Raw genomic sequence first — 10,184 nt, 5'->3', positions numbered from 1 at the left:
ACACCCCCTCCACAATCTCCCCTCCATCTCCTCTCCTGCCACACCCCTTCTCTCCCCCCCCCCACACACTCTCCTGTCAAACCCTCTCAATCTGATAATTGAGAGTGATATTAATCTGTCTGTAATCCCGCGGGGAGAGGGCGGGCTGTGTCACCTTGGTTCGCCCCGCGTCAGCCGTTCCGCGGGGGCGCTGGGAATCAGTGGGCCGGGCTGCTGCCGACCGCAGCCCGAGGAGGGGCGACCCGGCCCCCGGGCGCTGAATCCACGGCGCAGACACGGGTGGGAGTCGCACCGTTTTATTAAACGTTACGCCGCTTTGCAAATAGGAGCAGCGTTTCCAGTTCGTAGAAATTTCAGATTCACAGATAACTAGTTTGATCCCCACAGAATCAACACACTTACATTTCGTTAGATTGTTACCTGGGGAAAGGGGCGCAGGGAGAGCGGGCAGGGGTCTGCACAATACTGGGCAAAGGGGGCTGGGCGAGGAGGGGAGCGCCATTCCGTCGAAGGAGCGGCGAGGATGGAGCGCCGCGCGGTTGAAGGAGCGGCGAGTAGGGGAGCGCCGCGCGGTTAAAAGAGCGGCAAGGAGGGATCACCGCGCGGTTGAGGGAGCGGCCAGGAAGGAGCGCCGCGCTGTTGAAGGAGTGGCGAGGAGGGAGCGCCGAGGAGGGAGGGCCGCGCGGTTGAAGGAGCGGCGAGGAGGGAGCATCGCGCGGTCGGAGAGGGAGCGCTGCGTTGTCGGAGGTGCTAACTTCTCTCCGAGATTTGAAACAAAGCCAAGCCCTCTCCTCTCTGAGATATATCAGTCATCCCCACCCCTCCCTCCCTCTATCGCAGAGGGTCAGGGTTCCTCCCAACACCTCCCCTCTCCCCCTGACCCCCAGTCCATGCCGGCCGCTACCACATCGCAGGCCGTCACCTCGGGTGCCGTGGGAACTCCTCCATAGCCGCTGACTGCGTTCCTCCAGCAAGTTGTGCGCGTTGCGGGTTTCCTCTGGTTTGCTGCTGGGATCTTGCTGTGTATCCTGTCGCTCGGCCGCCGCGCCTCGCGGACTCGAGGGGTGTTGGGGAGAAGTGCAGGCGGGTCGACCCCCTCCCCCTCCTTCCTTCTCTCGCTCCCCGGGAGGAAGGGGAGAACGGCGGTGGGGATGTCCCGTCACCGCTGTGCACGACGGCGGAGAGGCCGCACTCGGGGTACAGTATTGTGCGCGGTTCTGGTCGCCCGGCGATGGGAAGGACGTCACAAAGTTGGAGAGGGGGCAGAATTGATTCACCAGGACGTTCCCGGGAGTGTCAGGAGAGGCCGGGCACTCTGCGGCCGGTCTCCCTGGAGCGAGTATTTCCCAAAACCACGAGCGGCACAGATAAGGTGGACGGTCTCAGTCCTTCCCCCGGGGTCCGTTCGTCAGGTTCCGTGTCGTATTGACGTGGGCGAACACGGTCTTTCCAAGACCATGATTGTTCTCGGCAAATTTATCTACAGAAGTGGCTTGTCATTGCCTTCTTCAGGGCGAAGTCTTTACAAGACGGGTGACCCGCCCAGCCATTATCAATACTCTTCGGAGACTGTCTGCCTGGCGTCGGTGGTCACATAACCAGGACTTGTCCGGCTGCTCCACCATCTACCCCCCACTGGCTTCACGTCACCCCGATCGGGGGCTAAACGGGTGCTACACCTTGCCCCAGGGTGACCTGCAGGCTAGCGGCGGGAAAGAGCGCCACCCCACCTCCCGAGTCTGAAACCAGAGGGCACAGGGTTAAGGTGGGAGGGGAGAGATTCAAAAGGGGTCCCGGGGGGGGGGCGGGGGAGAGTGTATGGGACGAGCTGCCAGGAGGTGGCTGGGGCAGGTACAATCTTAACCTTCGGACGGGCGCACGGATAGGAAAAGGTTTTACAATGTCTTGCCGACCTTTAAACCTACTCTAAGATCAATCTGACCCTTCCCTTCTGCAGTTTGGACGGAGTGGGGCCAAACAGGGGGCAACGTATGGTTAGCATGGACGAGTTGGGCCGAAGGGCCTGTTTTCGTGCTACATCTGGGATCTTGCTGCGCCCGCAGGAGAGGCCTGGGTCCGTCTGGTCGCTGGGGAGGGGGGAATGGTGGGAGGTGGGGGGCGAGTCTCTCCCACCCGTCCGTCCGCTTACAGCTGCTTGCTGAGTTTGCGGACCTGCCGCTCTCGGGCCTCGAAGGCCATCTTGGTGTCCAGCAGCTCGCCCACCGCCTTCTTCATCTCCTCCAGCTCCCGCTCCAGGCGCTCGCAGCGCTGCAGCAGCCGCCCGTGCTCGGCCCGCAGCCCGTCCACCGCCTGCCTGCCCTCCTCCGCCTGGCGCCGGCACTCCGCCTTCGCCTGCTCCACCTCCCGCTGAAGGCTCTCCAACTGAGCCTTGGACATCCCGGCGCCGCGCACGCCCCCTCGGACGCCGGCTCTCTCCCGCTCCGCTTTCTTCCAAACTTTCCCCTTTCCCCCTCTCTCACTTCGCTCTGTGTCTCACCTACCCCCCTCTCTCTCGCCCTGCCCCTTTACCTCCTCCCCCTCGGGCGTTTCCTGACCACCGAGCCGATCCGCAGGCCGGGCAAAGGCCAGAGAGGTTCGTCCGGAACCGGTGAGGGAGTCCGGGCCAGTGAGCGGGGTGGGGGGGGGTTTATAAACGGCTCCCTAATCTCGGGATTAATGCTCTGCCTGCATCGGGATTTTTTTTCCTTGTTCTAAATTCTAATCCGCCTCCTCTGATGAACCTTGGCGGTATTACGGTTTAAGCGCGTCAGCCTTTCAATGTCAGAGGAGATTGGGGAGCAAGATGAGAACGCGCACCCCTACCCCCCCCCCCGACACCCAGCTGCCGCAGACGCCGCGGCGGCCGGTCTTTCCACTGCGGAGCGAGGTTCCCTACGAGAACATGGGGTGGGGGGCTACCCTGCGACAGATTTATTAGTTTGGACACGGATCTCCCGACGTGGGAAGAGACCGCGTACCGTATTACTGTACTCAGATACCCCCGCGGCGGCAGCTCCCTCGCCTTCCGGCCGCATTTACACCCCAACCTCGATGATGCAGCTATCTACTAAGCCAATCAGGCGGCAGCAACTCAGTGCATAAAAGCATGCCGACGTGGTCAAGAGGTTCAGTCCCACCGAAAACACACACACAAGGTGCTGGGGGGCGGGGGGAGGTCTCAGCCAGTCGAGCAGCATCCACGGAAGTGGAAAAACCGTCGCCGTTTCAGGCCGAGGAAGGACTGGGAAGGAAGGGGGTGGGGGAGATGCCAGAATAAAAAGGTGGGGGGGGAGGAGGCTAGCTGGAAGGTGATGGGGGAAGACAGCCCGGTGGGAAAGGTCAAGGGCTGAAGACGGGGGGAGGGTGGAATCTGATGGGAGACGGGGAATGGACCACAGGGAAAAGGGAAGGGGGTAGAAAGTGACAGGCAGGTGAGAAGAGGTAGAAGAGGGTTAAGGAAGGAAGCAGGGGAGGATGAAGAGGTTCAGTTGCTCAGACCAAACATCAGAATGGGGGAAGAAATGTGATCTGAGTGACTTTGACCGTGGAACGATTGTTGACGCCAGACGGGGCGGTTTGAGTACCTCAGAAACTGCTGATCTCCTGGGAATTTTCACGCACAACAGTCTCTGGAGTTTACAGAGAACGGTGCGGAAAACTTCCAGTGAGCGGCTGTTCTGAGGGTGAAAACGCCTTGTTAATGAGAGAGGTCAGAGGAGAATGGCCAGACTGGTCCAAGCCGACAGACACTAACTCAAATAACCTCCCGTTACAACAGTGGTGTGAAGAAGAGCAACTCTGAATGCAAACACGCCGAAACTCGAAGTGGACGGGCTACAGCAGCAGAAAACCACGAGCTTCTTAGCCGCCGAGTGTATACGCGGTCCTCCAGGAAGCAGGGGTGCGAGGATGAATGAGGATGTCCCAGCAGACTTCTTCCTGGGGCTTGCAAAGATTGCTACACGTGGGATCCAGAGGCGGGCTGCATAGGGTACCGCCCGGGCTCCTGTCTGGCGACGTGCCTGGGGTATTCCGTGTCCGGGTAACCCTGGAGAGGGCACACGTGGTGCCCACAGGTACTGCGGGATCGCTGGGGATCGATACCCTGCCTCTCCGGTCCCGAGGCGGGGTCTCCACAGATGCTGCCCGACCTGCTGTGTTGCTCCGGATTTCCAGCATCTCTTGTGCTAATGAAACGCTATCCTCGACGGAGATGGGATCATTGTGCTTTAATTTAGCTCCTGTTCGTATTTGTGTTAGTCGCTGTGACTGTGTCTCTTTTTTTTGTGCGTGTTTGGTATTGTAAATTGTAACGAAGGTATTAAAGGCACCTCCGGCCTGTAGTGGGCGTTCACGTCCACCAGGTGGAGCCCCCGAGTCACAAAGCTGACACGACCATAGGGCCAGAAGATATAGGAGCAGAAGTAGGCCATTTGGCCCGTCGAGACTGCTCTGCCTTTCATCATGATCCATTTACCTTTGAAGCCTCTGGGCCTGTACTCACTGGAATTCAGAAGAGTGAGGGGTGACCTCATTGAAAGCTATCGAATGGTGAAAGGCCTCGATAGAGTGGACGTGGAGAGGATGTTCCCTATGGAGGGGGAGAGTCTAAGACTAGAGGACACAGTCGGAATAGAGGGGCATCCTTTTGGGAATGGAGATGAGGAGGAGTTTCTTTAGCCAGAGAGCGGTGAATATGTGGAATTCTTTGCCGCAGGCAGCTGTGGAGGCAAAATCTTTATGTATATCTAAGGCAGAGGTGGACAGGTGCTTAACAGGTCAGGACATGAAGGCTGAGCAGAAGCCGGCGGTTGTCCGAGACGAGGAGAAGCCGGTGGGCAGTTGGGAGGAAGAGAAACCGGCGGATGTGACGGAGAAGGTTCGGAGGAGCTGGCCTGGGTGAAGACCGCGCTGCTGCCGGCCACTCGAAGACACCGGAGATGGTGCATGAAAGCAACGGGCAGTGTACCTGTGAGTGACTCTCTCAGACGTCTCTCTTGCGATCGCAAGACCCCGTTGGACATTGATAATGTGAGATGCCACCGGTCCGTTTCCGCCCGTTTTTGTGGCGAGGCAGCAGCGGGCCCTCGGTTGCAGCGAGGATGAGGCCTCAGGCCGTGGGCTCGCCTGCTGCTGGAGTTCAGGTGAGACCACACTGGAGGCGGTGTAGCATGGAGTCCCTGCTCGGTTGGGGGCTGGCCTCTCCCATCAGTGCTGCCCTCCAGTGTTCAACGGGTGGAAGGACAGGCTGGATTGCCGGGAGCTGTACCATCAGTCTGCCTGTTCCGCAGGGACAGAGACGATACACGTGTTTGCTTGTGTGACTGTGTGTGTGTGTGATTCTCTCTCTCTCTCCCTCGCCACGTTGTGCACCTGGCCCCAGATAAACACTGTGTATTGTTCCACTGTATCAATGTATGGGCCGAATGATAATTAAACATGATTTGATTTGGGGAGAAGGCAGGAGATTGGGGCTGAGAGAAAAAATGGATCGGCCAAGATGAAATGACAGAGCAGATGCAATGGGCCAAATGGCCGAATTCTGCTCCTATCGCTTATGGCTTTAAATAAATAAATATGTGTGTTGATAATACATTTACTATAAACTAAAAGGTACAGGTGTACCTAATAAAGTGGTCACTCAGGGTACATTTTGCAGGTGAAGAAAAAGACCACACAAAATAAGTTTCAGTATTACTGTCAAAACATAAGAGAAGAGGTTATTTCTACATTTCCCTCAATGAGACAGGATTTACAGTTCACCCCGCCCCCATTCACTGTCACTTCACACTGACACTCCACACCTCATACCCACACTGACACACTCCTCTCCACAGTCCGACACCACCCCCTTCATCCCCCATTCACTGTCACTTCACACCTCACACCCACACTGACACACTCCTGTCCACAGTCCCTCACCACCCCCTTCACCCCCATTCACTGTCACTTCACACTGACACTCCACACCTCATACCGACACTGACACACTCCTCTCCACAGTCCCTCACCACCCCTTCATCCCCCATTCACTGTCACTTCACACCTCATACCCACACTGACACACTCCTCTCCACAGTCCCTCACCACCCCCTTCATCCCCCATTCACTGTCACTTCACACCTCATACCCACACTGACACACTCCTCTCCACAGTCCCTCACCACCCCCTTCACCCCCATTCACTGTCACTTCACACCTCATACCGACACTGACACACTCCTCTCCACAGTCCCTCACCACCCCCTTCATCCCCCATTCACTGTCACTTCACACCTCATACCCACACTGACACACTCCTCTCCACAGTCCCTCACCACCCCCTTCATCCCCATTCACTGTCACTCCACACCTCACACCCACACTGACACACTCCTGTCCACAGTCCCTCACCACCCCCTTCATCCCCCCATTCACTGTCACTTCACACCTCATACCCACACTGACACACTCCTCTCCACAGTCCCTCACCACCCCCTTCACCCCCATTCACTGTCACTTCACACCTCACACCCACACTGACACACTCCTCTCCACAGTCCCTCACCACCCCCTTCATCCCCCCATTCACTGTCACTTGACACCTCACACCCACACTGACACACTCCTCTCCACAGTCCCTCACCACCCCCTTCATCCCCCCATTCACTGTCACTTCACACCTCACACCCACACTGACACACTCCTCTCCACAGTCCCTCACCACCCCCTTCACCCCCATTCACTGTCACTTCACACCTCACACCCACACTGACACACTCCTGTCCACAGTCCCTCACCACCCCCTTCATCCCCCCATTCACTGTCACTTCACACCTCATACCGACACTGACACACTCCTCTCCACAGTCCCTCACCACCCCCTTCACCCCCATTCACTGTCACTTCACACTGACACTCCACACCTCATACCCACACTGACACACTCCTCTCCACAGTCCGTCACCACCCCCTTCATCCCCCATTCACTGTCACTTCACACTGACACTCCACTCCTCATACCGACACTGACACACTCCTCTCCACAGTCCCTCACCACCCCCTTCATCCCCCATTCACTGTCACTCCACACCTCATATCCACACTGACACACTCCTCTCCACAGTCCCTCACCACCCCCTTCATCCCCCATTCACTGTCACTTCACACCTCATATCCACACTGACACACTCCTCTCCACAGTCCCTCACCACCCCCTTCATCCCCCATTCACTGTCACTGTACACTGACACTCCACACCTCATATCCACACTGACACACACCTCTCCACAGTCCGTCACCACCCACTTCATCCCCCATTCACTGTCACTTCACACCTCATATCCACACTGACACACTCCTCTCCACAGTCCCTCACCACCCCCTTCATCCCCCCATTCACTGTCACTTCACACTGACACTCCACACCTCACACCCACACTAACACACTCCTCTCCACAGTCCCTCACCACCCCCTTCATCCCCCCATTCACTGTCACTGTACACTGACACTCCACACCTCATACCCACACTGACACACTCCTCTCCACAGTCCCTCACCACCCCCTTCATCCCCCCATTCACTGTCACTTCACACTGACACTCCACACCTCATACCCAGACTGACACACTCCTCTCCACAGTCCCTCACCACCCCCTTCATCCCCCCATTCACTGTCACTTCACACTGACACTCCACACCTCACACCCACACTGACACACTCCTCTCCACAGTCCCTCACCACCCCCTTCATCCCCCCATTCACTGTCACTCCACACCTCATACCCACACTGACACACTCCTCTCCAGTCCCTCACCACCCCCTTCATCCCCCCATTCACTGACACCCCACACCTCACACCCACACTGACACTCCCTGTCCTGCTCAGTTTTCATCAGCTCTGCTGCTACCTGGAAGAGTTCCTCTTGCTGAGAGACACCTGTCACTGTGTTATTTCCTGTCCGACTCACCTTACGTACAGACACTCCTGCACCAGAATCACTTTATGGAATACAATTAGTCTATGTATATAAGCTAATGGTGTGTGTATATGGCCACACTTAAACAGTTACTTGTCCTTAATGCTTTATAGGATAACTTTTGCTATTTGTAATTCAGCCCGGTTGTCTACTATACAGCCACAAGCTACGACAAGTTCAGAGTGGATTCACTTGCAAGAGAAACTACCTCCAAATGTTATGCTGGAGAATAGTTTCAAAATGACGACTTAAAGAAAGCACTTTTATACTTTTTACAGAGAACAGCAATTGGGTTGCTCCATTCCATAATAGTATTCCTCTGCTGTCTGCAAAGTCCCTAGTTCCTGTTGTTTCATCTTCAAACAGTCCACTTGTCTTAACAGGCTGTGTCCTGTCTTTCTCTGTTGCCAAAACATCCACTCTGACATAAAACACATATTTTCCTGTCATTAAAAGAAAAACACAGCTTCCTATCATGAAACACACACACACACACACACACACACTTGTAAACCTCCCATCCAAACCAGCAAAACACCTTGGGATTTCATAGGTTCCATTTTGTCACATCACTATTTACAAAAGTTACAAATTCATAAAAACTCCAGGGTTGCAGATATATTTCCACAACTTTTACATTTATATTTATTTTTTTTTTAATTTTATTGACATGATTAAGCTGTATCAAATCCACAGTAACAATCATTTTGTTACCCTTTTTGTTATACTGAAGAATGTTGAACTATCTTGAAAAACGCACACAAAATGCTGGAGGAACTTAGCAATCTGGCAGTATCTATAGAAATGAATAAACAGTTGTCATTTCAGGCCAAGAAACTTCATTTGGTCTGGTCAGGAAGGTGGAAGAGGCCAGAGTAAAAAGGTGGGGGGAAGGGAAGGAGGCTAGCTGGAAGGTGATGGGTGATGGGTGGGAAAGGTCGAGGTCTGGAGAGGAAGGAATCTGACAGGAGAGGAGAGTGGGCCATAGGAGAAAGGGAAGGAGGAGGGGAGCTGGGGCAGGTGAAAAGAGAGTGGGGACCAGCAGAAGAGGGGAATGGAAAGGGAAGTAAATTACCAGAAGGAGAAATCGATATTCATGCCATCAGGTTGGAGCGATCTTAGATGGACAGGGATGTCCCATTTCTACCAGCACTGACCTGGATACCGAACAGAGACACCCGGTGCCATTCTAAACCTCTGTGACACTGAGACCAAAGTACACAAGAGATTCTCTGTTCTCCTCTACACCCCTGTACTGAATCTGGAAGAGCTGATGGTTGTCGGCGTGTCACTCTCGGTCTTTGCTGCAAGACAAAAAAAAACAGCCTCTCCAATCTGTTCCCATAGCTAAGGTCCTCCATCTGGGTAAATTCTCGTCTGTGCCCTCTCCAGCACGACCACATCACGCCTACGTATTATATCCAGAATCACAAGTGCGTCAAATGTGGTCTAAACAATATATTGCGAACTTGTAGTATTATGTCCCAAATGTGTCCGGGCTTGTAAAAGCAAGCTCGCCACGACCCGATCCGCCTGTGTTGGCACAGTATCATTTCAGAGGATCTGACCGCGGACCCGTACATACAACCAGACCCCACTTCATTAGCTACACTGAAATGCCTCGTTTGTGTCAACGACCCACACAGAACGAGGATGTGCTGGGGGTGGGCAGCCCGCAAATGGCGCCAAGGCCATGCACCCCCAATGTACGAATCCTAACCCGTACGTCCTTTGGACTGTGGGAGGAAACCGGAGCCTCGGCGAGGAAACCACGGGAAAAAACGTACAAAACGGCTCATGGACAGTGGCGGGAGTTGAACCGTGATCGCTGGCGCTGGGAAGCGTTGCGCTATATGCTACCCGTCACACCTGCTTATACATAGGCTGCAGACCTTTCAATACACACAGTGTGCTGGAGGAACTCAGCAGGTCAGGCGGCGTTTATGGAATGGAAAAAAACAGTTGACGCTTTCCCTTCATCAGGCTAAGTACTTGTGCATATGACAATAAACATGAGTTTGAGATATTAAGTTTATTGAAATTGCAATTGCTTGTTACTTTTCGGCTATTATTTGTGAAATGTTCACCGCGCCAGTTGGCTGGGATGACAGTACAGTAACTGCATCAGTCCGAGCTTTGGGCTGGGAGCTGGGAGCTGGAACCAGAGTCGAGCGCCGCCGTGCTCCAGCCGGGGCATTTCTAAGTGTAGCACTTGGTGGACGGC

Source organism: Mobula hypostoma, chromosome 30 (genome assembly GCF_963921235.1).
Source record: "Mobula hypostoma chromosome 30, sMobHyp1.1, whole genome shotgun sequence".
Taxonomy (NCBI): Eukaryota; Metazoa; Chordata; class Chondrichthyes; order Myliobatiformes; family Myliobatidae; genus Mobula; species Mobula hypostoma.
This window is presented reverse-complemented; position numbering follows the sequence as displayed.